Source organism: Zea mays, chromosome 3, assembly GCF_902167145.1.
Source record: "Zea mays cultivar B73 chromosome 3, Zm-B73-REFERENCE-NAM-5.0, whole genome shotgun sequence".
In the NCBI taxonomy this organism is placed as follows: Eukaryota; Viridiplantae; Streptophyta; class Magnoliopsida; order Poales; family Poaceae; genus Zea; species Zea mays.
The window spans coordinates 138,321,961-138,326,971 of NC_050098.1; positions in this window are offsets into that span (position 1 = coordinate 138,321,961).

Sequence of the window (5,011 nt, forward strand, 5' to 3'; positions counted from 1 at the left end):
GTCCTCGCGCTACTCGTAGCAATACAAACGAACATGGTATAGATAAAATTAACATCACACCAAACATAAGAACAAACCAAATAATAATAATCTACGCGTTGCTACGAGACTAACGCAACTTGAGCGAATCAAATCGGAGTTAAAACGGAGGAGATACAAATTTCCTAAGGTTTTATGTATTTGATACGAGATTAATTAAGAAATAAATTTTAATACCATTTTTATGTTAAAAAAAGAGACACAGGGTGATAAATAACATTATTATAAAATTATAGGAACTAAAATGGATCAATTTGGACAAAATATGAATTTTCTAGGGATTAACTAAGATTCTGCAATTATTTGTGTGCTAACAAATCATTTTTTATAAGTATTTACCTAATTTCTTTGTTCTCTGGGCCGAGCACTAAATACAGAGAACCATGGGGGTTAAACTACAAAATTTCTAAGACTCACTGAACAGTCGATACGGGATGGCGGGTTGATTCTTATATTTATCAGGGTCTCTTTAGTAAAACGCATCCGCGAAGGGGTATCGCGGGTTCTCAGGCGTCCGATTAGAAATGAACAACTCAGATCTGCTCTGATATTAATCTGGACCGGTACGTATTAACAGCCACACGATTTGGAATCGAGGGCACAGATTTAATTATCCCAGAGTCTCCTAGATTCACCCGATCGGATCCAACGGCTCGCAACTATGACCCATCCTGGCCATCGGATGAACGATTCACGATCTGAGCTGTTCACCCAGCATCCTACGGCTACTATCACACCTGACCCAAGCGCTATGCTCCCCTAATCCAGTCCGCCCCCACAAGAACTGACGGTCGTGATTGATCCTCCATGCCCGACCAACAGACCACGGAGCAGAGCCACCCCACGGCGGCGCACAGGTACAGGGCGGCGGCGCACACAACGGCGAAGCCTGTACGGCGGTCCCGGCACCAGGTTCCCCTCCCCCGGTCGACAATTCGCTCACAAGAGTTGACCGCACCCAGACCTAGGGTTTACTACCCCCGTGGCGGTGTGGAGGCATTGGTTCTCGACATGGTGGAGTTCCGCGGCGAAGGAACGATTCCGGCCAGCCATTACCGGCACAGTGACGCGTTAAGCAACTATCGGTGGGGTGCTACACGCATAATGGAGTGCAAGGACTCAATCTCATGGTAACTCACCGAGATGTAAGTAGCCTAGTGCCCAGACCACGGTGAGGAGCGGGTGGCGGCAACCTCGAACGTCGGCGACGACTTCCAGCGAGACCAGAGCATCAACCCGCCCGAGCAGGTCACGGTCACACTCCTAACAGCAGGTTGAAACTCCCCAAGATAAGGTTGCGCCATGATCAACAGCCAGGTCACGGACCCATGGCGGCGGATCCATTCTCCCTCTCTTTTCTATTTCTCTCTCTGCCGTCGGCGATGAATCAACGTGCGACGACAAGCGGTGCTCTCTCCTCAACTATGCTGCCTACTGCGACTAAAGGATTATGGTGCACAGATTTTATCTTCCCCCAGTAACCCCACCCCCGAGATCTCCGGGTCAACATCCATGGCGGCCACGGCTGCGTGCCCGCCAACAGCGGATCTCCTTTTCTCCCTCAATACACGACTGTGAAGGCGTAAAGAGTCACGGCCATATTTATGGTTGAGGGCGGAGTCTCTCCTGTGACCGATTCCTGCGCCGAGAAGGTCGGTCGCAAGGATCCGGGCGGGGATGGCGGACTCCGCGCGGATGGTTGCCGTGCAGCTCGGATTTGTTGCGAATTTCACAGCGTGGGAGATGGACCTGACAACTGGGGCCCACTTGGAAGAGGACTGACTCGCCCGAACGTGCTTGCGCGTGGAGACGGGGAGGCTGCCAAGTGGGCCACACGCGTCAATGACACAGTAGTAGCGGGTGCGGGTGAGAGAAAGTAGATGGGCCGCGCGGGATGGGATTGTGGAGATGGGCTGAAAGTGAGGTAGTTGGCCTAGCACAGATGGTTTTCTCTTTTTTTTATCTAAGTTCAAGTATTCTAACTCAAATTTTAAATCCTTGTTTTGAACTCCAGATTTAAAATAACACAACAGTATAATACAGATAATACATCTTCTACCTGCACTAATATTATTTATTATTATTATTTATTATTCTCCCAATTGTTTAATTAGGGAAGAAAGGAATGACTTTATTAAAATCCCTTTTTCATATATATTTTCATTTATAAGTTAAGGTAAATTTAAATTATGATTCCTTGATTCAACTAGAATGCATCACAGAAATAACATCCGCATGAGATGCACATTTCTTTATTTGTTATTATGCCATTAGTTGAGTATGTAGAGAAAAATAAAAAGAAAATCAATGGATCCCCAACACCCACTTATAAATATACTTATTTATTTATTTATTTATTTATTTCTCCTACCAATTTTGGGCTTTACAGCTTGCCTGCGCACCGGTTTGTTGGCGAAGTCCTGCGCAGGTTCAACGTTCAAATACATCAGCTGACACCGAATGCGGTGGTGGCTCTGTCGAAGTATGTCTGGGCGACGACTTCGTACGGCGGACAACCATCGGTTGAAGTTTTTGCGAAGTATTATTGTTTGCACTGGCAGAAGAGGATGATTGGGGACGAAGTTGCTCAGTTTGGGTCCTGCACATTCACGCTGAAGACCGGCAAGACCACGATGCAGGTAGTCGAGTTGGTTCCTTGCGCCCGCAACAAGTGGGGCAACTGGAATGAATTTTGGTTTTACGTTGCTGAGGGTACCGTCGAAGGCCATGAGGGACTCCCCGTGTCCGAGATGTGTTCTCATTATTACTCAGCGTACCCGCCCTTTGAAGTAGCAGAGGAGGATGTGGACGAAGGGGCCCTTCGGTGCGCCGCCAGCCTGAGCAGTGGGCGCGATTTGGTTGAAGAGTTTGTCGCGTACGGGGTATGGCCCTTGGTGCATGGCTGGGCGTTGGGCGAAGTGTGCCCTCGCCAGATGCCTTTTCACGGTGGAAGGGTGGTGCGAAGTCCTGCCTTCGCACTGAATCTGCAAAACCGTGACCCGGCCGCCTTTGTGCGTGAGGCGGAGGATAGGGTGGTGCGGCTCGTTGGACGTTACGTGCCGAGGACAGAGGGCCAGCGAAGCTTTGATATCCGCGGGTCGAATGATCGTTTGAACAAGGTTTTTGAATTAAATCAATTGCCGTATGATGGCTATCCTGGTCAAGACGACGCGGACCGCCGTGGGAAGAAGCCGGTGGTGGAGACTGGAGACGACCCTGCGCCGGCGGTCGCCCCATCCTCTAAAAAGAGAAAATTAGGTACTGCTATGGGAGGACTTGGGGTTTCTGATAGTTTTGCTAGAGAGTTGATGAGGACGTGCGCGGCCCCGGGGGGAAGGATGTCTTCGCCCGAGCTCCGGGAGTCTTCGGCTCGGATGCTGAGGGTTACCGGGGGTTGCTGGCCTAGGAATGTTCCTATCCCCCGCGCGGCTGGCGAGGACATTTTTACATCTCGCATGGTTCGTGAATGGAGAGTTTTTCCTTACGGGCGGAATATTGCTGCTGTTGTGTCGGCAGTGATGGACAAGGATCGCTAGGGAGCAGCACAAAAGCGTCAGGCGGCTATCCGGCTCGTTGAAGCTAGGCCGAAGAGGCAGCGGGGGTCTGCGAAGGCTGCGGCCTCCGGCGGAGGCAAGACGCCGCTGGCGGTGAAGTCGGGCGCCCCTACGTCTAGCAAAGCGCCGGAGGCGACGGCAGGCGCCGGGGGCTCAAGATCGACGAAGGCAGTGCTGCCGGCCAGCAGGGTGCCGGAGGTCGCGAAGGCGGCCCGAGCGTTGCCGTCGACAGGCAAGCGTGTCGCCGACTTCGCCACCGATATTAGTGTGGAGGATTATCTTGGTGGTAAGTCGTTGGCTCCTCTCTTTTTATTATTATTATTATTATTATTATTAATTCGTCGTTACGTCGCAGGGTCGGACAAAGGCCAACTTGCTATAGTTGCGCCTGCCGCGGCGACAACGATGGCTGCCGTAGCGCCGAAGGCGAAGGGCGGGGCTCTTAGCGCCGGAGGCGAGGTGGCGGCTCTCGCGGCTGTGAGGGATGAGGCGGGCGCTGCGTCCCGCCAGCTGAAGGAGGTGGTGGAGTCGCTAAGTCAGGTCCGCTGAGCCAGACTTCGCTCTTTGTTTTTTTTTACCGGGGCCGCGGTCTTATGTGTGTTGTGCAGGTGGCTGACTTCGCCAACCGCACGGCGTCGGGGGCCCTCACGGCAGTTGTGTCTGCCGAAGTCGAGAGACTTCGGACACAACACGCTGACGCCGTCCGAGAGAAATCGGCCGCCGACAGTAAGTGCCGCAAGCTGGCGGACAAGGTGGCCGCGCTGGAGGGAGAGAAGGCTGACCTTCGGCGCCAGTTGGCGGGGGAGAGGAGGGAGACCAACGAGGCCCTCGTCAAGGCGCAGGCTGCGCAGGCGGAGGCCAATCTGGCACAGGCTGATGAAGATTTTGAGCGAGATATCTATAAGGTTGAAGACCCCGTAGTGAAGGAATCCGCCGGGGCCATCTACGACCGGATGTGGGGTCCGCACGGTCGCGAGGTGGTCAGGGAGCGGGCCGAGACGGCGAGGGCTCAGGTAACGTTTTCGTTTGTTTGGCGTTTGTTGGATGTGGGCTGTGCGTGTGTTTGCTGAATTTTGTGTGTTTTGTCTTAGGCGGAGCGTGGCGAGCGGGTGGACGACTTCGGGGCGTTGAACAGCGCGCTGCCTGACCCGGAGCCGACCCCGGCGGAGGCCGTGTCTGGGGTTGCCCTGGAGCCAACCCCGGAGACTGCGGAAGACGCACCGGATGCCCCCGCATCCGCTGCGGCCGGCGAAGACCTGCCCCCAAAGGTGGCCGAAGGCGCGCCTGATGCCCCCGCAGCTGCTGCGCCGAGTGCTGAAGATTCCGCGGCGGAGGCGACGGAAGCAACAGCGGAAGCAACGGCGGAGCCAGCGGCGGAGGCTCCCGCAACGTCAGGGCCTTCGCAGGTGGCTTAGTGG